Raw genomic sequence first — 25838 nt, 5'->3', positions numbered from 1 at the left:
CTGCGGCTCATGGAAAAGTACTTGTTCAGAAGTCACCTCAACAGGAAGGGACTTCTTCTCTGCTGACAGAGAGGCTGCAAGTCATAAAGGATGAAGCCCTGCTAGGCTCATTCATTGCAGTTTATGAGCAACAGCTGCCTTCCCTTGTAGAGACACTTGTTGTAGCCTTTCCGCTCTGTGGACCCTGAGAAAGAAGATAGCTGCCAAGGACTCCTGATGGCTAACTCCACTCAAATGTAAAAACAGAACCTAGAAGCCATTTTTAAACAGGGGCCTCTCACACAAACTGCACTTAGGGAGAAGCCTGCGCTGAACTGCCTGCCCTGTGTTCCTGCCACCTGAGCCAGCCCTTATAAAGGAGTTCCTGGAATAATACCTCAACTAACAGGGCTGAGGCTTTCTCTAAGCTGAGCTGCAGCCGCTATATCCCCATCAGCTTCTTCACTGACCAGAGTGGCTTTATTCTGACCAATCAGGACAGTGTCTATCGGACCAAACAAACTTCAAGGATTTGGTGTCCTGATTTGCATGGGGATGGACCAATCAGGGACTGGGACGGGGACTTCTGTTTATATAAGTCAGCTGCCCTCTGGCTCAGAGACCTCCCTTTCCACTCGAGGCTGCACACTGCTGGTTTTCAGCTGCAGCTGAACCATGGAAGATGAAGCACTTAAAATGTCTCACCTTAGCAGAGCGGAGTGGACCAGAGCAGGTGGAGCAGAGCAGAGCTGTCTTCCTGGAGAGCGGCCTGGCCCCAGGGACACCTTCCAGGCATGCTGCTTCGTAATTGAGATGTAACATTGTTGAGGTGCACTGTGTCACAGTTGAGCTGTTTGTACTGAATAAAGTTTCCCTCCTCCCTACATCTCAAATAGAGGATTCCTGCTGGCGTTGAATTGGTGCCAATGACCACTAGTGGACCACTCCTTTCTCCTGAAGTCTAATAAATAAGGTAGGCTAATCAGCTGATTTGGGCCAAAACATGCCAGTGGCTCTCCCAGCCCATTTTAAGCCTGGCGGTACCATGTGAGCAATAGGACATTTTGTGAAACAATGCCAGCACTTGATCGATGATTCCAATAATGATTACAATCCGAGTAATTTCCTCCCTTTTTTGTTTTCCAGAGGTTGCTGTTTCTTCTGAAAGCTTTCAGGTGGTGAAGGTCAGAAGGTGAGCAACAGAATCATTGTTCCCTAGTTTAGGATTTCTCAAATTTTAAGGTACATACAAATCACTGGGGATCTTGTTACAATGCAAATTCTGATTTAGTAGATCTGGAAGTGGGAGGAGCTGGTGATACTGATGTGGGTTGGTCTTTGGACCACACTGAGTAGCAAGATCCTAGTTAATTTTTATCTCTATTTCCTGTTTCCAGCTGATGTATGTTGGCAGGACAAAGAATACCTTTTCTAATCTGATTCTCAGACACTGTCAGAAATGACAAATGAATAAGTAATGATTTCAAAGCCCACAGGAAATCATGAGGTCACAGATTCTGTCTTTCGAATTAGCAATTAAGTTGGCAAATCATGACTTTGAATTCTAATTTATTGCAAAGCAAAGCAGAATATTAAGAATAGACCCGTAGTGTGCACAAACCCACAGGGCAGAATTTAAGCATATCTGATTTTTCTTATGAGTTGGCAAAGCAATGATTTGTTTGAGGTCATTATTATTTTTATGGCAATCATTATGACAAGTACTATATTTAAGTTGAAATCTGGTGGGGAATGCGTGAAAGTTTGTGTACTAATTCCATTGGCTCTGAATCCTCTGTGTACCTTGTCTTTACCCTCACTGCTGGGATCCCAGTCTAATTATTGCTTATGCAAAGAATGAAACTCCTTCAGGTGTGAAGAAATTTCTGATTTTTCTTGAATATTCTCAGGAAGCTGCTTTTTTTGGAATTGACATACTGGGTTTTTAGACCTTTAATTTGGCTCATTCTATATGTTGCTTTGGATCTGCTATTTCCATAATTTCTGTTTTTTGGTTAAACTATAAATGTATTGTAATTGTAGGTCATGCCTTCTATTTTATAGTACTGGAAAACAAAGTGAACTTTAAACTCATTGAGTCCAATTTCCTCTTTAATGTATGAATTTCTATAAGCCAGCCTCTTGCTTGAAACGTTTGGTGATGGGGATATCTTATTACTTTATATTCTATCCTTTGAACAGCTCTGTTAGGAGGCCTTTCTTAATATTGGGTTAAGAGTTATCTCTCTGTGGCTATTGCACACGAGCTCAGTTTTACTCACTGGGGTCAATCTTTTGTCTTGAACAGGATATGGACATAGTACATATTATTGGGCAAGCGACTTGTTCGGGCCCAGAACTTGCAGGGCAGTTCCTCATACAACAGAATAGCTTTCAGCTCCAGACATGAGTAAACCTGGGGCAAGGTATGGGCCAAGACAGTTACTGCTCATAGGATTTTACCGCAGTCCGTTACAGGGGCTTAAGATTTCCTGCATTTCATTCTTGTATGCAGCCTGAATTAATCCTAAAATGAAATCCAAGATGAGGATTCATGATTACTCATGAATTTTTACACAACTAAATCATTCAATAGGAATCTTAGAAATGGTTCCAATTTCCAAAATATCTCTTTTCTTTCATTCTCACCTAAAGCCAAATTTTAAAGCTAACAAAGTTGGAATCCTGTCTTCTCCTAGCCCCTTTTCAGAAACATTCTTCCTTCCTATTTTATGCTCCATGGGTGACCTGAGCTCCGAGATTTTCCTTTGCAGTATCTATTGTTCTATCCCTTGGGCCATTCATTACTTCTTCCTTGCCCTTTTCTTTCATCAAACTCACCTGTTTTCTGTCTGAATCTCTTAGCATCTGGCTTATCCAATGTGACACTGACTGGTAATGGGTTTTAGTCCTCTTAATAAATCCTTAACAATATATAAGATACCTCTTGAATCTGCCCACCTCAGCATCGTAATTCCTTAATCCAGTCAAACCCACATCTCCAGATGGCCCTTAGATAGTGGTTTTTTAGTGGGGAGGGATAGGCACCACGAAAAGATCATGGATGAGAACTTATTTTGGTCTGTGGGCCCCTTAGTGCCGCTTCACAAAAATGCATCTCATTAAATGAGACTACTTCTGTTTTCCATAAACAATAACAACAACAGCTCTTACTGCATGTGATTATTAATTATAGTTAGTTACTATATTCCAGGTACCGTACCTAGGACTTAACGGATTTCTCACTTAATGTTCATGACAACCTTGTGGTATAGTAATACTTATTCTCATTTTGCCGATGAGCAAACCACATTTCAGAGAGACTGGGTAATTTGCTTAGCGTCACACAGCTAGACATTGCAGAGATTGGGTCCAAACCAAGGTCTGACTGAGGTCTGTACTCTTAACCATGAGCCTCCTTTTCTTTGATCAACTAACAGAGCAGAAGCCTAAGATCAGTGAGATTCCCCAGATAAGCCCTGCTGTGTCCACTTTGAATATTACCTTTCTACTTCACCTAAGTATGAAGAAACTACCGCTCTGCTCATCCCTATCCTCTCAGCTCTCACCTCTCTCACTTTTCCATGCTGAGAAAAACTTCTGTCTTCTGCATGCACAAGAATAAGTATCTGTTATTTAATTACAAAGATTTGTTATAGAATGGCAGGAGGGATACTAACACATCCCATCTGGGTTTACTTAAAAAGCACTGTGTTCCTGAGTATATGTGGGTTTTTGGTGAGGGGGGCGGGAATGGGGGAAGGAACAGTTCCAGCAACTATTTGGTGCATGAAGCATGGTATGGTTTAATAGGATTCAGGTGACTGTGAGACATCTTGGTGTTATTTCTGAGAAAGCAAGATGGTTAGTCCCCTTTAATGAACTGGAAACAAAGTTGCTACAGTGTTAGCCTTAGCAGGTGGGTTTATACCTATCCCTACATTTGTTATATATATTTTTAAAAGGACAGCCCCAGAAAAGTCTCCTTTTGGGACAAAGAAGAAAAAGACATAAAAATGCTGTTTTCAGGATAAATGCATCATTTTGCAAAAATTTCACAGGATTTCCCAGAGTGGCCACCCACAGAGGCAGCAACATCTGGTTGTCATACTGTCACAACAGGGGAGAACAATGCTTGGGCACAGGGCAAAACAGAATGTTCCCTATAACTGGATGGAAGACACGTAGTTATACTGAAGCCACGCGGCAACAGAGCTCCCTAGTCCCAGGAAAACACTGAGTCAAGTAAGGGTATATAGGACCCTAGGTAGAGCCATATTTTTCCTGTGACACTTTAGTAATTTTGAATCAGAATTACACATAAATTAGAAAAATATCCATCTCCAGAGAGGTAGTTGCATGTTTTCAGAATAAAGGTAGAATGAATTACTGTTTTATGAGAATAATAAACATCTCCATCCTTGGAAATATGTTTAGCTGAGACCCTGATCTCCATGAAGGACAATTTTCATTCATTCATTCATTCATTCATTCATCTATTCATTCATTTATTTATCAGATATTTATCGAGTGTCACTTCTGTGCAGGAACCTGTCCTATGTGCTTGGTATACGAAAAGGAAGAACTTGTCTCTACTCTTGGGAAATTCATAGACCAGCAAGAGAGACTCATAGAATGAAATTATTGTGATTCAGTGTGCTTACAGAAACCCTTAGTGGGTCACCTAACTAGCCTGTAGGCATCCATGAAAGCCTCCTGGAGGAGGTGTCACCTCAGCTGTGTCTTGAAGCACAATTAGGAGTAATCCTCCAGAAATCTATATATTTACATAATATCGCTTTGCCATCTAGATGTAAAAGCTAAATAGATATTGTGTATGTATGTGGAGAGGGTGAGGACATAAAGTGAGTATTAAGTAAAAAATAGAAATTTAAACATTCAACCAGGAATGTTTGAGGGGGAGTGCTGGCTATTGCCGGCTCTGGCTTTGGATGACTAATGTTGGGATCTTTACCACTTCCTAGGTGTGTGTCCCTGAGCAAATGTCTTAGCATTTTAACATCCAGTGCCTCATAGATTTTTCAGATTTCAAAGAGAGAACACTTGTAAAGCTTTTGCTCAGGTGCTGTCTTATTTAAATGTCAATAAATGTAGATTCATTATTAATGCCGTTATTATCTTTAGCAGTGTTCTTTCACTGATTACCCTCTTAAGCTCCCTGAATCTCCTGTCCCTGATTTTTGCCTTCAGGGAAAAAATAGAGAGATAAGAAAAAAAAATAAAGCAAAAAGAATATAAAAAATCAGGGTATAATGGTGATGTTCACCCTCCCCTTCAGAGTTGATAGAATTAAGATATCCTCCAAAGAAAAGGAACACACTACCCTTTTCTCCATCCTATCGCAAATCCTGGTTTCAGCCTTTTGATCTCTTTGCTCAGAAAGGCATGCAGTTATAAAGTACAATTTAGAAAACTTTCAGTCCTGCTAATACTAAATAACCTGACGCCCTCTTACGAGAAAGCTCCTTTTAGTAATTTCAACAGATACACTCCCCATGGGAGAATAAAGGGGGTGGGCTGGAGAGACTATGGAAAGCAAAGGAGAAAGAATAAGTTGATGCTGTTGCTACGTGGGGATGGGAGATGAGACCATAGGCCTGCCTAAGGTGAACTTGGAACTGAGACTCTTTTATCAACCTGTAACTATCAAGCGGTTATGTCTTCACTAAAGCATGTCTAGAAAAAAAATCTACACCTAACCAAATATATACATTGATCTGTACCACTTTGTATAGGAGACTTGAGTATCTATGGATTTGGGCATCTTCCGGGGATCCAGGAACCAATCCCCTGTGGATTCTGAGGGACAACTGTAGTAGTTATGTTTTGGGGAGTCAGAAGTTATAAATGGATTTTCAACTGCATGTGAGTCAGTGCCCCTAGCTGCCGCATTGTTCAAAGGTCAACTGCATTTAATAACATGGCCTCAAATATGTTTAAAGCAGAAATCAATTGATTTATAAAGAGACATTTGAAAATCTATATGTAGTAGGTTTTTTAAAAATCTCAATAATTAATAGGCTAAAAAGTTAAAAATTAGTATAGTTATCAAAGGTTTGAACAACCCAATCAACTAGCTTAATCTAGTCTACATATGTGTAAGCCAACAATTGATTTCTTGCTAGACCCCAAAGGAAATCTTATCAAATACCAAAGACCCAGTAACATACAGGATATATTCTCTGACCACACTCCACTAAAATATGAAGAGAAAAAGATACTTGAAGTTACTTTACTTATTTGAAAATAGAAAGAAGGAAAGACACTTCTAAAGACTATTTGGTCAATGCAACAGTCAGAATAGCATAAATTACGCTGCAATAATGTACAGACCTAAAACATTTCAGTATCTTAAAATAATGATGTATTTCCTACTCATGTTACATTTCCAAAGGGGGCTCCACTCCACGTTTTCCTCACTCTGAGACCCAAATGGATGGAACGTCCACCACCTGGCATATTGCCAGTTGCAGTGGTGGAGGTAAGAGTATGTGGCTTTTATTTTATTTTTAAAATAAATAATTAAATTTTAATGATGACATTGAGTAACAAAGTCCAGTAAGTTTCACCTGTACACTTTAACATAAGGCACATATATATATTCACATTGTGCGTTCACCTCCCATAGTTAGATTTCTTTCTGTCACCACATATTTGACCGCTCTTACCCCGTCTACCACCCACCTCCCCTCTAGTAACCACTAGTTTATAGTCCATGTCCATGAGTCTCTGTTTGTTTGTCCTGTTCATTTGTGATATCATGTGATTTTCACCTTTTTCTGTCTGGCTTATTCCACTTCGTATGATAATATCGAGGTCCATTCATGTTGTCGCAGATGGCAGCATTTCATCTCTTCTTATGGCTGAGTAATTTCCCATTGTATTTTTGTACCACAGCTTCTTTATCTAGTCATCTATCATAGCTTTTTAGGTTTTCTCCCTCAAAGAGACACATATCACTTTCACTAAAATTATGTTGGCCAAATAACATCTTTTGTTATGGCTGACTTCAGGAGGGTAAGGACCTGACCAGAAAGAAGAGAACTGGACAGATCAGTGGCTGGCCCTAATGATTAACACAAAGAGAAAATAATTATGAAAATGATGAAACACTTATACCTAAAAAGAATGAAAATGTGGCATATTAAAATTTGCAGGATGTAGCTAAAGCAGTACTTACAGTAAAATTTATAGGCTTAAATGATTATATTAGAGAAAGAAAACTGAAAATTAAAGAGCTAACCATCTATATAATAATATAAAGAATCCCAGAAATGGTGGGAAAAAAGACAATAAAGATGAGATACATTAATTAAATAGTTATGGAAAACAAAACAAAATACAATACAGAGAATCAAAAAAATAAAACCGCTGTCTTATTGGACTCTTCAGAAGCAGACTCTACGATGAAGATGAGTGTGTCCCAGACCTATTCCTCTATCCCTAATTAATAGACCTATTATCTCTTCTCACCCTAGAGAAGCACATAAGGGGGCGATGAAAGCCAGTCAGAGAAAAAGAAGGTAAGTGATGGCATAATTTCAGGCCCGGCCTCACAGAAAACAGCCTCAGCCTGATCCCACAGTGGGCTTCTGAAGTATGAATTAATTTTGGAACTGTTCCATGTGGCAGCAGCGGCAGGTGGGGTGGGGGCGGGGGCTCCTAAACTCCCACAGCTGTTGATTATTGGCTGAGTGTTAACTAGAGGGGATGTGAATCCCCAGACACTTTGATTTCTCTGCATAGGTGGGCAAAGTGACTCCAGTAGTCTGAGGACAGTCCTCTGAAGAATAGTTTTAGATCCTGGCCATTGGAAGCAAGACCACCAGGAATCTGGAAGAGGGATAAAAAGACCCTAGGGAATCTGAGGGTGGGTGAGGGGGTGGGTAGGAACAGTATCTACTCCAATTGGTTATTTGAAAAAAAGATAAACATTTAGCAAACTTTTTTTGAAAAAAAGACTCAGCATTCACAAAGTGTTAGAAGTGAAAAAGGAGTCATAACTACAGATGGAATAAAGATTAAAAAGAGTATTATGTTAATAAGCTTGAAAACACAGAAATGATCAATGTCCTAGAAAAATAAAACTCATCAAAACTATCCCAAGAAGAAATGGAAATGGAAACAGGAGTACAAACTTTACCACTAAAGAAATGGAATCAGTTAATAAAAGTTTATCCCCTGCCCTTCCATAGAACCAGATAAGTTTGGATAACCATGCATGAAACAGAAAATTGCACACTGATGACAATTTCATCAAAGAATAGAAAATAAGGGAACATTTTCCACTCATACAAGTAGAGTATAATAAAGGAAGATTATAAATCAGCCACATTTATAAATATATGTGCATAAATAAAATGCTAGGAAATTAATAAAAGTATTAAAATAAATTGGATTTAACATAGGAGTGCAAGGATGATGACATTAAAAAGGTTAAAGGAGAAAAACCATGTGATTTTCTAAATAACGTTTGATAAGATTTAATACCTATTCATAATTAACCACACCCTTAGCCAACTCTTAGCGAAATAGAGGTAGAAGGAAACTGAATAAAGAGTGTCTACTAAAAACCTACAGCAAACATTTTTAAGAATGAAATGTTAAATTATTTTTCTTTGAATGTGGGTACAAGACAGACTCCTGTCAGTGGGGTAAAGAAAAGGCTAAAGAAATGTAGAAACATACCATGGTCATTGATGTGATGACTCAGTATTAAGAAGATATTAAGTTCCCCAAATTAGCTTGCAAATTACAATACAAATCTTAATAGAGTTTTTCCTGAAACTAAGAGGATCCTAAAATTGACATGAAAGGGCAAAAGTCAATAAAAAATAAAGAGATGGGTGGGGAAGAGTTTTAGAATTGTTCTAGCAGATGTAAACTTATAATAAAAGTTTAGTAATTAAGATGTGTAGTCATGACAGAGATAGACAGAACAGTAAGTCAACCCACACAGATAGGTAAACTTGACATATGAGAAATATGCCATTACCAGTGTGTAAGGAATGGGGGTTTTGGGAATTAAGTGAGCCTAGGAAAATTGGTTATCTATTTGAAAAAAAAAATATATATATATATATTTTAAAGCCCTACTTCATGTCTTAATTCAAAATAAATTCTAGATAAATTGTAAACCTAAATATGTTAATTGAATATTTAAAACTTGTAGAAGAAAATACAGGATACATATTTTTATGGTTTGGGAGACTTTTATTCTTAATGTTTTAGTTTTTTGATTCCTAGATAAGAGAAAGGACAGATGGAAAAACACCATTAAAGTAAAAATAAAACTTCTAGGTATTAACAGCAGTTACTGTTTGTGAGGATTAAATATATTAATACACGAAAAGCAGTTAAGATTTAGTACTAGATATTTGCTATTATTATTTCTTTTGGAGGGTATTTTTCCCCACAATGATTATCATGTATTTTTTTCTCTTTAAGACACATATTACAGATATGCAGCAAATCATGTAACAAATGGGAGAGAATATTTTCTGAAAAACAACATGAAAATAAGTATTTCATTCTTAGACAAACTCGGCTATTATTTTAATATAGGAATCTCTTTCATGGGAACCAGTCTTCATTTGCGTGAACTCTGTGGCTTGTGGTCTTTTCTTGGTAATGTTAATGTGGAACAAATTCCCCCTGGTGACTTGTTTTGTGTGCAGGGAGAAAGCCGCTACTGCTACTGGAGTCTCATAAGAATGTAACTGCTGGCAGCCCCCGACCCCCCACCCCAAGCAGGTCTGACAATGCAGTACTCCTGCGGCCTGAACGGGTTAGTGTGGAAACCAGTAGCCTTCTCTGTACTCAACTTTTGACCCTGGGTCATCATTTTACTTTTCCATCTGTGTCCTTCCACATTTGTCTCTTGCAGGCTCCTGAAAGAAACAAATGAACTTGTATTCTTGCTTCTAAGTTAGACTGAACCAAAATATTGGGGTAACCAGAAGAGAAATATTTATATAAGCTCTGGAGGTCTTAGATAGTCATCATTTGACAGATAAAAATCAGAAGAATCCGGGTTTATGTTGATCGTGGAGGTGAAAGGTGGCTTAAAAAAAAGTCAGTCCTTAAAATGATGTTATTTCTAGCCCCTTGGCTGAATCCCTACAGTTTCAAAAGGCGATCTCTCTAAACCCATGCTCTTCCACATTACAAATAAACTATTACCGTGCACTCCTTAAGCAGCAGCAAGAGCTGTTTTTGCTTCAACCCATAGCACAGTTCAGAAGGTCAGATGTGACCACAGTATCTCCTGTTATTTCAGGGCTTACATGTGTTTGCCTTGGCACTATTTCTCTGGAATTTGGTTTCCTTTATTTTTCCCTGGGTTTGGCTTGCAAGAATCAAAGAAGCATAGTTTTGAAAATAAGTGAAGTTTGTAAAGATGAAGTATTCTAAACTGATGGTGACTAGACACATCGGGAGGGAACCCACACCTCCTCATTTACGTTCAGGAGCATGGCCCTGACCCTGCTTATGGTGAATCTGAGTAATGATGAAGGCAGAGGGCTCTCCCACTCTGAAAGCCAGGCCAGGACCTCCCAACTCTGCTCCCCGAGATAGCAAGCTCAGCTGTCTTGGTTCAGAATGCCTACTGAGAGAAAGCTAAAAGCTCAAGAGAGAGGATGCCTCCCTTGAAGAAACAGTTTCCATTTTAGCCTCAGTAACAGCTGACGGTTGTCCATGGGAAGATACTGTGATTGGCCCTTTGCTGTGGCTTGTTTTGGTACCTGGTGGGAGCTCTTTGAAGAATGTGAGTCTGGGAAATAAGTATTCACTCTGTGTGAGACATGATTAGAATTACTACTAGAATTACTGGGACATTAAATATTCTGTATGCCCATTATGTGGGGTTAAACTGGCAGGGGAACCTCAGGGCCAGATTTTGTCGATTTGTAGGGGCCATGTGGTAGAAGAGGCAGTAGGCTGAGTGGGAAGGGATGGAGTGTAGTAGTGGTTCCCAAGCTCATCTGCACCCTGGGATCCCCTAGCATCAAAAGAGCATCAAAAACTACTCTTATCTGTATTTTGCTGCAGGAGATTGTGATTTAATTGATCTGCATAATCACCTGGACTTTGGAAATTTTCAAATGTCCCCCAGGTCATTTAGAACCACTCTTGTGGTGGTTAAGAGCCAGTACATCAAAGTCGCACAACTCTGGTTTGAGTCTGAACTCCAACATTTAATAGCTGTGTGACTGATGGAACCATGAAAACTTTCTGAGCCTCAGCTTTCTCATCTTTAATATAGGATGATCTATTATTCCTATGTGGTTGACAGGGAATGTAAATATGCTACATTTTTCATACAAAAAAATGGTACATCAACAGCGATCTGAGTAGCCGTGCAAGCTGCACCATTTCCTAGTCATGTACTAGAGAGGAGGCAGGGTAGAGTAACTAGTATGGGTTTGGGAGTCATATTGGCCTGTGTTTGAATTCTGGCTCCTCTATTTGATCTTGGGCAATTGTCTTTAAGTCTTCATTCCCCTCTTTGATAAAATGAGAATTTGTTCTTACTCTATTGGGTTGATATAAGGCTTAAATGATACAATACACTTAGCATTTAGGTTGAACTATGAAATTCCTTACTTTGTGTGGGTTAAAATGATAGAATATCAATCTCATGTGTTTAACCTAATATTAAAATGTTAGTGGTAGTAAGGGTTGTTATTACTATTAGTATGACTTTGAGGGTCTCAGACTCTCCATCCATAAAAGGGACACGTTATAGCATACTGCATAGCATTCTATAAGGTTTAAATGAGATGATGTTTGTGGAATCACTTTGAATATTATAAAATATGAGGAAATCATGATAACTTAAGTAATATTCTTGGAAACTGAGCATCTCATGTACATAATGGTAAATATTTATTCTGGGAAATTAAATATTCTGTATGCCCATTATGAAGCTTGGGAAGGGAATGGAGTCACACAGAACTTGGCCATTGGGATTCAGACAGGAAATCATTTTTTAAGTCCACTCTAGGTTCACCATCACTCCAGCATCATGGAGAACAGAAGAATGGTGAAGCCCATGGCTCCTGCCAAAGGCTAGCTCACTTTATGATTGATGAGATGTACCGCATGTCTTTGTAGGAATAACTAACGTGTGTATAATGCTTACCACAGGCTCCGCTGAAGTTTCCGCTGTGTGTGAACTCATTTTATCTGTAGAGGATCTCAATTATTTATGGGTGAGAAAATTATCCCAATTTTTATTCCAGTTTTTCATGGGTAAGGAAACAGAGTCACACAGGCCAATTAATAAAAGACATTCAGGAAATGATGACTGTGAAAAATATCTGTGGCAATGGATATGTTCAAGATCATAAAAAATTATAACAAATACTAAAATATTTTATCTAGAGCTCTTGTGTGTTTCTCTGCCCTTCTCTTTTGATGTAGACCTTTTAACTAGAGCATAAACATTCCTCACAGGAAATGTTTCATGGCTTATGCTGAGGAGGGATTACCCATAGCTTTGGTTCTTGACCTCGTTTTCATCCCTGACACATTGGGTGGCCTTGGATAAGAAAAATAACTTCCCCATGTCTATAGTTTCTCCACCTTTAACATGGGTCTAATAAAGCATGCTGTGGAGCCTAATTATCATAAAGCCATTTTTAATGTGTTCCTGTGATGCAGACTAGCAACCCAAAGGGCCACCCAGATTTTAGCCCTGCGGTAAAATCTTGGCTTCTTTTGGACAGAGACAAGAGTATTGCTTCTTGGTGGGCTTCCAAACCCTCTTTCTGTCTGCTCTTTGCATAGGGCAGTGCCAGGTCTCTCTTTTCACATGCATCATTACTTAGAGTAAGTTACCATAAATACCCTGTGGTCAAGGAGTAAGTGATACCATTTATTACAAAGTTACTTGGGAAACATTTTCAACTAATAGGGATCATTAAGGCAGTGACAATGTCATTTGATATGCTCATGATCCAATAGGGAGAATACTTGTTCCATGTAGGAAAAACTTACAAAGGATTGACTTTCATCACAGCAGAAACAGTGGCTCCTGTGGATTCTAGAGCCTTGCCTCCCTAACAGTCTAGCAGCATGGATATCACGTGGGAGCCTGTCAGAAATGCAGAATCTCAGGCCCCACTCCAGGATTACTGCCTTGGCTTTTGCATCCTAACAAAATCCACACATGGTTGGAAGGCCTGTTAAAGCTTGAGAAACATCACTTCACTCGGAACTGTAACAGTGGTGACAGTCTATGTGTTGGAGCTGGGAATCCAGTTGAGGTTTATTAGACTCCAAGCCCATGTTCTCTCCCCTCTGCTGCTCCGCCTCCTCTCAGGCAATGCAGATAGGATTTGATTTATTGCTGAAATGCAATCTGACCTTCTGGTAAGAAATTTGACCATGGGTATATACTCCTTAGTTCAAGAAATTTCTGGATAAAAGCAGCTTTAATCACAGTGTTTGTAATCTTGTTACATTTTGATTTTCTCTTTGTCTTAAAAAGCTCAGGCTATTTCCTTACCTGAAAAAAAAAATGTGAGAGAGATTGGGGTGCAGAGGGAGGTAGGAAGTAGAGAAAGAAAAAAGGAGAGAAGAAAGAAAAAGCAAGCATTTGTAGAAACTGTTTATTTTAAGATGACAGTTATCCATCCTGGTTGCTGGGTAAACAAATTTTTTGTTAACCTTTAGGAATTGATGTTTTATTTAAATTTTTTTTCAATGGAAAATTTTTTGAAATATTTGAGCAGTATCAGTGAGAGTATGCCAGAACAATATATTTCCTTTTTTCATCTTCCTTTGAACTTATTTATTTTTATAGACTATTAAAATGACCAAAGTAGGATGCTACCCTATAAATCTTCATATCATTATGACTTGGTTTGATAGTATTCTCATGAGGCTGCACATGACTGTTACATTTTTTCTTTTTAATATAACTTGTACTATAGCCAAAATGATCTTTGAAAAAAAAATTGCAAAATTGAACTCCTGATGAATTTCTTTACCTAGGCATGTGATTATCAATGGATGTAACCATAAAAAGACAACAAACCAGATATTATGTTCCTCTCACTGGAAGTACAACACCACCTAGGAAATATTCCTGCTAAAAGATAGAAGCTGAAATCTCATCAAGATTCTGTATCTAACTACCATTGTACAGGCAATAGAGAGTTCACTTATTTGTCACCCAGGCCTTTTGGAATGTTTGCTCTTGGGTCACTCTGTCTTGGAATCCAGCTGCCACGCTTTGAGAAGTTCAAGCCACATGGAGCAGCTACGTGCAGGTACTTCTGCTGACAGCTCCAGCTGAGCTCCCAGCTGATAGTTGTCATCAGCTGTCAGCATATGAATGCACCATCTTCATTGTCCAGCTGATTCATGACTACAACTGCATGAGACATCCCAAATGAGAACTGCCCAGCTGATCCCAATCAACCCACAGAACCAAGAGAATTAATAATAAATGTTTGAGGCACTAAATTTTGGGATTATTTGTTATGGATTGAATGTGTCTCCTTCCTCCCTAGATTCATAAGTTGAAGACCTAACCTCTAATGCAAGGTAATAGGAGGTAGGGCCTGTAGATGGTAATTAGGTGGGACTCCCATGATGGGATTAGTGTCCTTTAAAGAAGAGGCTCCTCTTTGTCCACCATGTGAAGTCACCTTGAGAAGGTGGCCACCTGCAAGGCAGGAAGTGGGTTCTCACCAGGAACTGAATCTGCTGACACCTTGTTCTTAGACTCCCAGCTTCAAGAACAGTGAAAAATAAATGTCTGTTGTTTAAGCCATCTGTTCTACGGTATTTCGTTATAGCAGCCCTAGCTGAGTAAGGCAATTAGCAACAATCAGATCAGTGAGTAGTGCTCCATTGGCTGTGGAAGAGGAGGCTAAGATGATCCCAGATTTTGGGCTTGGGAAAGTGTGTGGATGATGGCGTTATTCATTGACCTAGGAAACCTAGAGGAGGAGCTATTTGGGGATGGGAAGGCAGGAAAAAATAATATAAATGTTTTTCATGATTATTCTAATAACATACATTAATTTTAGAAAAAAATAGAACATACAAAAAAATTAAAGGAAGATAATTTTAAAAACACTTGTAATCCTACTACACTGAGCTAACCACTCTCATCGTTTGTTGTAGTTCCCTCTAGTGTTTGTTGTTCTTTTTTTTTTTTTTTCAGTGAAAAAAATTTTTATATTTAGAATTAACCAGCTGGACTCAGTTTAGATGATCTCAATTTTGTTGGCAACATCCAAAGCATCATAGTTGGGAGCGAGTTGAACATATGCCTCCATGAGGCCTGACCAGGGTGTTGACCTTGGCCGTGTCAATATCGTAGAGCTTCTTCACAGCCTGTTTGATCTAGTGCTTATTGGCCTTGACATCCACAATGAACAAAAGTGTATTGTTGTCTTCTTCATGGCTGACTCGGTAGTCAGGGGAACATGATAATGGCATAGTGATCAAGCTTGTTACTTTTGGGGGCGCTCTTCTGAAGATATATGGGATGCCTTAGGATCCAAAGTGTCTCGGGCCATGGGAAGGTGGGTAACGTGCAGGTGTGTGTGTGTGTGTGTGTGTGTCTGTGGATGCCTTTTGGCCCTGCTTTTCCTTCAAAGCCTTTGCTTTGGCTTCATCGTTTGCTTTTGGTACCATCTTCATAAAAAGGCTGTTTGTTCCTTTTTTTAAAATCCTGGGGCTATTTTCCCCAAACTATCTTAAAACATACTAACCTGGCAGACTTTTTAGAGAGGATTTATTTAACCCAGGATCTTAGACTAAAAAAATTCAACATGAACCTTGAGCTGCAATCTGACTTCCTTCTGAAAAATTTCAAATAAAAGTAAATGAAATAAATGTTGCTGTTGGGAATTATTTATTTTGGAAAAACAGCTTGTTGTTTTCACCAGAGCTAAATCTTCTGGGAAATCCTGGACGTTCATCCATGTGACAAAATTCCTGGCCTGTGACTCAAGCGGCAGATGAAGTTATCCTTTTAGTGCTTGCAAGAAACACAATTCACTGGATAATCATTTGTCTATAGAGTCTAAATGGAAAAAGTAAAATGAAACGAAACATTCGGGGAAACAATGTGAACCTCTGGTTGTGCTATACCCTCTTATTCATTCATGTACTCTTTCGTTCTTCAGGAAGTGTTTATTGCCTGTATTTAGTGGATCACGTTGGAAAACATATTTCTCAGGTGACCCATGACCGAAAGTTTGAAAGTCTCCAGAAGACTCTTTGTATGAGATGGGTCTGTAAGTAATTGGCCAACAATTGTGAAAATAAAGGAATTTGAGATTTTTATAGCAGAGGGCTGCGGGATGGAAACAGCTTCTCCCCGGGGCTGGAGGCAGCGGGAGTGGAACTACTGCTTCGCACGTCTGCCAAAGGGATCCACTAGCCCTTAGTGACTCTCCTCTTCTCCAGCCTACCTTAATTTAGGGCATTCGTATTCCTCCCTGCCCTTCTTATTGCTGCTTCTCTATTCTTTCTCTCTTCCCTTCTTTCTTTCCCCTTCTACTTTTCTCTCAATCTATCCCCCTATATTTTCTCCTCTATTTTCCCCCCTCTACCTCTCATTCCTTCTACCATGTTGCCTTGGGGGTACAGATTTAATTGGCATGCTTCCCCTCATGTCACATTAAAAGATATTTAAGATATCATTAAGCCCTTAAACTAAATGCTGTAGACACTTTATATTCAAAGTGTAGGCCAAGGCCAGCAGCCTCAGCATCACTCGTGAGCTTGTAAGAACACAGCATCCCGGGCCCTGCCCTAGACTCACTGAAACAGAATCTACATTTTAACGAGCCTCTGTGATTCTTATGAGCATTGGAGTGTGAGAAGCACTGCTGTAGCATTGATCATCTTAAATTAACCTTTCAAACCATTAAACCCAATTATCCACAGATACTTCGTATCAACAGAAGAAACGACTCCCTTGGAAGGTAGATGACATTAGAGGTGAGAAAGGTATGGAAATGTGAGAGTTCGATGCCTAGATGGGGCGGTTCATGGCTTTCCCTTGAACTCCTGATAAAGGACATTTAGTTATGGAGACAAATGTGTGGCTGTCTTGATAAATATCAGGTCATTATTTGTCCAGAAATTGATGTGGTTTGTGTTTTGGGGCCCTGTCGTATGTTGTCAGATGCCAGCCTGAGGACATGTTGGTTGGTTTCAGTTGACTCAGAAAGGGGCATCATTCTGTTGTTTTTTCCCCGCTTTGGAAACATGGAATGAGTTGGAGGTCATCATCTGAGACTGAATCTGTTACAAGACAATCCAAGGTTAACACCTGCTTCCCAGAAAAAAATTATTAATAGTGGCCACTTTCATGTTCGGATGTGTCTCAAGCTGAACAATAAATTGTCAAACTGGTTATGATAGATTATAGGGGGGAGCTGACTTTTCTTAAGGACTGGGTGAAAATGAATCTAACAAGGTAGAGAAATAAACACCCCTTGTTCTATTTGTCATCAAAGCCAGGAAAACATCCTTCCTCAATCAGTGACCGACCCTTGTACTAGATATCTTGGGGGCATGTTGGTCACCTGGCCTGTTTTAAACAATTCCCAGTATGGTGCCAGTTCTAAGATCCCATTCTGTCATCTTGGTCTAATCTCTAGTCTTGGTTGTGTTTTTGGTTATGTTTCTTCATCCAGGACCGGACTGTGTTTTTGACTCCCTTGAACTTCTGTTGCCACCAGTGACACAATGAAGACTGCATTTCTGTAAATCTTAAATGGTTTCTTTAGTCTTTATGTCTCCCGATTCATATTTAGGATAGGAAATATGGTGTTCCAAATAGCTGAAATGCCTTGTACTCTGGATTGGAAGTAGAAGGCTAATCTCTAAGTGCTAGCAAGTAGGCAAAACATTTTTAGATCAATATATTGCATTGAAATTCTGAAACAGGAGCTCAATTCAACACCAGTTGGTTAAGACTGGAATGATGGAGAGCCCTCAGTGTACAAGCTTACAGGACTCCCCAGCATACTCATTCTCAATTCTCGCCTACGCATTTCAAGGGCCATAAAGCAGATTACGTGATCCCAACTCTAGGTTCTGTAGCTCCTTCTCCAACTTGACTCCTGCATTTTTAAGGTGGGGCTCAGAAAAAATGTTTTCTCTTCTCCTATTCTACCCCGAAGCAGCTAGGCGAACATTCTGGTGGTGCTAATGACATTTCAGAGACAAGTTTTATTTGTCAATCTGGGGCAGGCTCTGGCAGATCTGGGCTAAGGGAGCACAAACAGGTGGGCTCTGAGGGATGTCTATGCTTGGCTGGAACACTTTTGGTGCTGTCTTAGGGAACTGGTATTCGTTTTTCCAGTCATGCTTAGTCCTGAGAGGTGTTAGATTTCTTTAAAGCCTCATGACTCATGACCCTAGGAGAGTTCAGATTCCACCTCCATACCTCCTCAACTCCATTTGCCTTGTTTTTCACAATGAAAATAGCAAAATGTCTTAGAGTGGGTCCTTGTTGAAGAGGATGGCTCTGATCAGTTTGCGGAAAGCACTTTCCAAGCTCAAAAGTGCTACACAGTTGGGAGGAGGGATTGTCATTCCAAGGAATTTGTTTGGGTTGATCTTCCTCAAATGTTTTCAAACGACCAAACAAGGCTTATCTTTCAGAACTCCCATCGTAGGCTTATCTCCTTCTTCCACATTTGCTGCCAGGACTCAGAGTGTTTGGAATTATCTTCGGAGCCAGTTTAGGAGACAAGTGAGAGATTCGGTCTTTGTAAAGTTTTACCTCATATTTAACGTAAACACCTCTGTCTGGCTTGTTTGGCAGGCTCATTCATAAGACTTGTTTACAAAATGGCAGTTGGCTTTTACAGAAATAAAAAGTTCCCTTCAAAGGTTGTAGTTTCGCCATTATCGAATAGTATATTCAAATAGAATATGCTAAGATTTTTCAAGCAAGTTCCAAAGAGAGGTTTTAGAAACTCACTGAATTATTGTCATGTTTTTGGGACGAGGGTCCAGCCTGAAGAGGTGACCATTATAGAATTCAATACTTGTCTGAAATATACACACACCCATGCACAACAATAAATATATCACAAAGATCTCAATCAGGTCACCTTTTACCATTTCCCTAGTATATTATTAGACGGTTTTTGTTTGTTTATTTTTGGCAGTAGCCAATAAGAAACCAGTAATTTGTTTATAAACATATATTTATTGATATTTTATTGATATTTATTGGTATTTTTTAATTCATTCAGTCTGCCAAAATCTGCTTGGTATTTGACTTTCAGGGGCAAAGGAGACATGGTCATTGCCGTTGATCAAATGGGAGAGATGGTTGAATATTAATCAAAGAATCACCAAATAAAAGCCAACAGAAAGAAGCCCACTGTGATAAGTGCCATAGAGGAGAGGAACACAATGGAGCTAGGAAACAGTCTGAAGGAGAACTTTCCTGGTCAGGGAGGATCTGAAGGAGGGCAGCAGTGGTTTGGTTAGGGAGAGGGGAGCACAGGAGCTTTCCAGAGGGATAGGTCAGGTTCTGCAGAGCCCCTACAGCAGGAGGGATGACTGGGAGTCGAAGGAACAGAAAGAAGTCCAGCGTGCCTGCTGCTCAAAGCGCAGCAGGAAAGAACAGACGCATCAGCGATGGACAGACCACAAGGGGCCTGGTACGTAGGGCGACCACGTCGTTTATCACTCAAACCAAAACACTTGTGCGAGTAAAAAAATCAGTAACAACCAAACTTGGCATAAATCCCGACTCTTCTGGGCAAACGAGGATGTTCCCTCCTCTGACTTAAAGACCATGCTAGAGATTTGGGTCTTCATCCTAAAAGCAATGCTAAGCAGGGTTTAAGGTTGGAGATGAGAATGAGCACTTGGTGACATTTGTATTTTGAAAAGATCTTTCCAGTTACGCTTTGGAGACAGGAATGGTGTTTTTTTTTTCCTTAAATGCCAAAAGTCCCTGTTTGATTTGGATAAACCTTCTTTATGCTCCAATCTTCTTTCTCTACTCTCATCCCAGTGCTCAGCACACATCTGTGTAGCAGCTGCAGAACTGGGATTCCAGAGGCTCTGGCTAATTTGTAGAATGATGGGGATGGAGCCTAGCACTGGAGTGTTCCCATTAGTGCTGCTTGTGTTCACGTTGTAAGCTTGATGCCTTCCACATGCTCCTGTTTTATACTGATCCTCCAAGGGCCGGGCCAGAAATTAACTCTTTGGAGGAACCTGGCCCAACCTAGTGTCTTTCATTGCTAAAATTTTTAGATAAACAGGCCCTGTGTGTATAAATCAGTGAGGACCATGTCTTGGACTCACAAGGGGCTTTGTTCACATGCTGAAGTCCCTTCTAGAATGTCTTCTCTGTCTCTTGCAGAGTCACAGAGTTGGAAGGGCTTTTAGAGATCTCAATCCCTTCTATGGTCTCTTGAGGGGTAGTTGTCCCAGCTCTGAAAGCTTGTAGGGCCCTCAAACACAGTCTCTCCTGGGGTTCTATCCTGGCTTTGCTCACTTCTATCTCTGGTGCCACCACTTTGGTCCTAGCTACCATCTCCCTGTTTCATTTCAGCCTCTCTCTAACTGGTCCTCCATGTGACAACCAGAGTACACTTTTAAACAAAAGTCAGGCAAGTCAGTCCCTGCCTAAGCCTTTTTAACAGCTTTTCACTGCCTTTTGATTAAAATCCTCTTTACTATGTCCACAAAGTCTTACTTTCTACCTCTATCTCCACCCTTTTCTCTCTCATTGTTCTCACACATGCTCCAGTACCACTTGCCTCCTTTCATTTTCACAGACAAACTCTTTTTTTTGCCTCAAAGCTGTTGCCTGGGCCACACTTCTCATGACTGTTTATGTAACTGGCTCCTTCTCATTCTTTAGATCTCTGTTGAAGTGTCACCTACACAGAAAAGGTTTTTCCTGGCCATCTGTTGACAGTGGGTCCCTCTTACTAATCTTTATTTGAGGAACTTTTCCTGCTTACTTCATAGCATACAATTTATAATTTTTAATTAGTTTATTTGATTGTTTTGTTTCAGCCCTTCTCTCTGGCTAAAATGTGAACACCTGAGGGTGGGGATCTTGACTGCCTTGTTCGGTGCTGTGTCCTCAGCACCTAGCACAGTGCTGGCACACGGTAGTTGTGCTCAGTAAGTATTTATGGAACAGCTGAACAAATGGCAGTAGTAACTTTTTGTTTAACAGCCCTACTTGCTATAAAGTAATTTTAAAATTTGAACCTTATAGTTATGGTTACTTTTTATTACAGTTCTCTTTGGAATTTCCTTTTCATAATGAAGACCTACTCCCCTACCCCCCAGGTATTTGAAGAATATTTTCTTATCCATTTTAAGACTTATTTTCTCTAGTCAAAACATCCCCAGCTCTTTTAACTCTTACCCTGTGAAGTGCCATCTTGTTTGATTCAGCCTTTTGTTCTCTCAGCCTAGCAAATTCTTTTTGGATTCAGTCTGTCATTTACCACAATGATTATGCCTCCCATCTCTTGGGCCACTTACAAATTTGATAAATATGCTAGCTAAGCCCTCATCCAATTCACAAGCAAATATGTTGAATGCCTCTAGAGAGAGTTCTTTCTTCAGGCATTGAAACCTTAATGAGCCCATGGAAAAAATGAGAGATCCTTGAATGTAAACAGATAGCAAAGAGTTTAAGACTTCAACCAAGAAACAAATTTTTCCACAGCTGTCTAGATGATATTTCCAGTTGGATGTATTGCCTGCTTCATACACATATTTGAAAAGAAACTTATAGATTATGATACATAATAAGTGGCCATTTAAATGGTCATTTTGAAAACTACGTAGGAACACAAAATTATTATTCTGCTGTGTGATATACAGTTAATGTAAAAAGCACCATACAAAATTATAAGCAAATTTTCTCTATTTTGAAATATGTGGTTTTTGCATTTATATTGAAAAACATACATTTATAGGAAGACTTTACTTATATTCCTATTCAAAAAAAATCAGTGCTTTTTATTATAGAACCTCTCCTTGTCATATAAATACGAATTAGGGGGTGCCCCATAGGTAATAGAAGGCACACAGTCTTTTCAAGATTGAATCAGCTCCCTCCTATTCGATCACCCAGAGGGCTTAATATATTTGCATCTCATTTTATAAGTTTATGTTTCTTTCTTTTTAATGGTACTGATACTTTGTCTATGAAGCTTATTTTTAGGAAAAAATGTGAAATAAAAATTTTTAAATGTCCCTTTCCTTTTCTCTGTCCTCAGGTAATGCCTTCATACTGCCCCCACTACAGCCATGCCTTTAAGTTCCAGACCACCTTTTCAGCTCTCCTGACATGCACCAATACTTATGTATTTTGCGTACTATTTCTTCATAGCATATATCTATCTCCATCCCACTAGGAATATTTCCTTGACTCCAGAAGTAATATTGATCATTCTAATAACTTACAAAGTTCAGAAAAATATAAAGAAGAGGGAAACATCGCTCATTCATTGCACAATCACCCAGAAAAAGCCCCTGTATTAAAAAAAATCATAAATCTATTTGGTGTAAGGAGCTTATGGGTGATGATAATGCCTTAGTCGTTCCTTCCCCTGTGGTAACTCTTTTTCATTCAAAACTAACTGGTCTTTAAATTCCTGAATTTTAAGTCATGACTTATTGGTGGACATTTTATTTACTGTAATTAATGGGGCGGCCAGAGCATTTTCTTAGGGAGACTGTTTGCCTTCTTCAAATGAAACCAGTAAGACAACTGCTTACTCCACCCTATTGAAAACACATTTCTTCTCTTTAAGATCCCATGTAGAGAAGATGCAACCTAATATCCTTCCCCTATTTTTTCATTCAGTTATTCATCTCGGTCCTCACTTTCCACTCCTAGGCAGCTCTCCAATTCCCAGGGATGTTTATTAGGGCAGGCCACCCAGCTAGTCTGAATCTTCTCTGAATCCCTATTATACTTTATTGTCTCTTCTAGTTGCCTTTTTCCAGCCACGTATTTTTCTCAAGTTGTGTCTTAAAAAGAAGGCCCGCCTTTCGTCTATGCATGACTCCAAGGGCCAAATTTGTGCTTTACACAGAAAATTTTTATTTAAGCAGAATGCTTGAGGACTTTAGGGCTGGTATATTTTACTGTAAATGTATAATCAAAACTAATCGGATCCCCCCACACCACAATATACTCAAGACAGCTGATTTTTCTTTCATGTCACAATAATAAAGACTAGAGAATATCTTAAAAATTTCCATACTTTTTGAAGTACTTACAGTTTCAGCATTCTGAAAAGGGTTCTTATTGCCAAAAATTTACCATTGAAGCAAGAATATAGGATCCAAGTTTGCATCTTTCCTCTCATTCTTTATCTGCAGGACTTGGCCTTTAGTCATCAATAGCGCTCGAGGTGTCTAAGTTGATGATGAAAGTGATGTCAGTGAAGCAAGAGCATTTCAGGCATAGCAGGACCTTCTCATGTGATTAGGGGGCAGATAGCATGGCAGCAGCTCCAGATTAGGGAGTTTGATGCATTGAGCTTCCAAGGACTAGTGTAAATCATGTGCAGTTTTTCATGGGGGTATGTATGGGGTGGTGCACTGAGGTGTTGGGTCCCATAGACTCAACTCTTGACTTGGGGCAGAAACTCATTTTATTGCAATTCCCTTTATCCCCAACATCTATTTATTCATTTTCTTTTGAATTTCTCTGACATATGATTGAGAAGCTACTGTTGAACATGTAATAGGTAAAAATGTAGTATAAAGATTCAGAGTCTGGCACATAGAAAGCATTCAATAAATATTAGGTGGCTGGGTAAATTACTACACAGATTTGAACCCTGCCTTTGCCTCTAATTTCTTGGCTGAACTTGGAAAGCTAATTAATCTCTTTAAGCCCTGGTTTTCTCACCTGTAAAATGAAAATTCTAGTATCTTCCTTATAGGATTGTATGTGAGGGAAAATGAACTAATGCACATAAAATGCAGAGTATAGTGATTTTTAAAAAGTAAAATAGTAGCAATAGTAGTAATCTTCGTAATACTTGCTATCATTATTAGTATGTAATGCCAGTAAATTAAGACTCCTTCTAGTTATATTTTAGTGTATTGAATTTTCTATTATACTTTTCCTCTGTTTTCACAATCTGATTGCCCAATGCACATCTGAGGACAATGCAGGGCCTCAATAAATATCTGTTGCTGTGCCCTTCTAAAGACAAAATTTAAATCTATTCTTTTCATTCTTCTAGCCTTTCAGACAATACTGCCTTCCTCATTATTTGCTGGATTATTGAAGCGAAGCTGATTAATGGTGGCAAAAATGTTTCATGTATGATAGATGCCAGATAACTCCTATAATGATAAAATTTCCATTTATGTAATGGATGTATTTCTGGGAAGGAAATAATGAATTCAAGAAGTCTGTCTGCCCCAACCAGAGCAATGACCTCTAGTGGCCCAATGGAATCTGGAGAAGAAGGAAACAGATTCCTTGAGAGAAAATGATCAAGCTCTGCAGAAACATTTTAACTTTACAAAGTCCTGTTCCCATTTTGCACTTCTTGCTCTTACAGTGAACCATATCACATCTCCTGGTAATCATGCTTGTGTGCCGTCCCCATTCCCCCGCCCCTTCCCCTTGATTCTGGGCTTGGCCAACTGACCTGTGTGGCCAATAGGATATTCATAAATATGAAGCAAGCAGAGGCTTGATAAACACTTGCATGTGGGAGCACATCCTCTAGAAATACTTCCTCTTACAATTCAGGCTTCGGGATAGACCACTGAATAATGTGAGACCGTGTGGAAAAAGACCCTGAAGGATGAGAACCAATTTAGGCATTCCTGCTTCAGCTGGGCTCAGCTGAATGCAGCGCCCAGGTGACCTCAGATATATGCTCTAAGGAGCAGATAAACTTCACCGGTAAGCCCAGTCAACCCACAGACTTGAAACACAATACATTGTTACTTCAAGCCATCAAATTTTGGGTGGTTTGTGTATTAACAATAGATAATTAATACGTAATCTCTTTCCTCCCTCAGGACCCATGGACAGACCAAATGAAAGCATATATCTCCAAAAAAAATCTTAGTTTTTACAGTAGTCAGCCTTTGGTAGCCTGGGAAGAGATTATACATCTCTTCAGATGTCTTCATTTTATAGATGGAAATACTGAGGCTCAGAGGGAGTAAGTAACTTGTCCAAAATCACTCATTTAGGTCTTCCAATGAGCATCCAATGTACCTTTCATAAAGAGACCTCAGAATATCTTAGTTTCAAAGGAAATTTCAAACCGAAATCATGTCATGATGTCCAACTTATATATAACAGTTTTTATCTACTCACATAACAATCTCTGCTGACTGGACATGATTCTTTTCTAATTCGAAATAATTTAAATATCTCATGAAGTCATGTTGCCCATAGAAATTAACAGCTAACTGAGCCCAGGAAATAAAATGTTGGCAAAAATACAGATATCTTCAGAAGGAATAGAGAAATAATTGATACCAATTCTTTTTTTTAAATATTTTTAAAATTATAGTTGACATACAATATTATATTTGTTTTGTTGTATAACATAGTGATTAGACATTTATATTACTTACAAAGTGATCACCCGATAAGTCTAGTACCCATCTGACACCATGCACAGTTATTACAATATTATTGACTATATTCCCTGTGCTGTACTTTGATTCTTGCTAAAAGTACACATGCATATAGCACTATCAGTTGAGTCCTTTTTTTTTTTTTTTTTTTTGTGCCAGGCACTGTAGTGGACGCTGGGATCAATGGGGGAATGAGATAGTCCTTGCCCTCAAGAGCATTCGACTCAATGGTT

At 39.2% G+C, this 25838-nt stretch overlaps 2 long non-coding RNA genes across 2 annotated transcripts; both read left to right on the top strand.

Moving 5' to 3' along the window:
* The first annotated feature begins 835 nt into the window (after positions 1–835).
* Positions 836–14475, top strand: LOC118602785. The gene is made up of 4 exons (XR_004950765.1): positions 836–952; positions 1126–6481; positions 7479–7523; positions 9678–14475. It is a non-coding gene; the product is annotated as an uncharacterized LOC118602785 (long non-coding RNA).
* Positions 14476–16940: 2465 nt separating this feature from the next.
* On the top strand, positions 16941–25600 carry LOC118602787. The gene is made up of 3 exons (XR_004950767.1): positions 16941–19658; positions 21264–21315; positions 22257–25600. It is a non-coding gene; the product is annotated as an uncharacterized LOC118602787 (long non-coding RNA).
* Positions 25601–25838: the final 238 nt, after the last annotated feature.

This window comes from Rousettus aegyptiacus, unplaced genomic scaffold (genome assembly GCF_014176215.1).
Source record: "Rousettus aegyptiacus isolate mRouAeg1 unplaced genomic scaffold, mRouAeg1.p scaffold_m13_p_5, whole genome shotgun sequence".
NCBI classification, from domain to species: domain Eukaryota; kingdom Metazoa; phylum Chordata; class Mammalia; order Chiroptera; family Pteropodidae; genus Rousettus; species Rousettus aegyptiacus.
The sequence above is the reverse complement of the archived record's forward strand: the minus strand, read 5'-3'. Positions and strand labels throughout refer to the sequence as shown.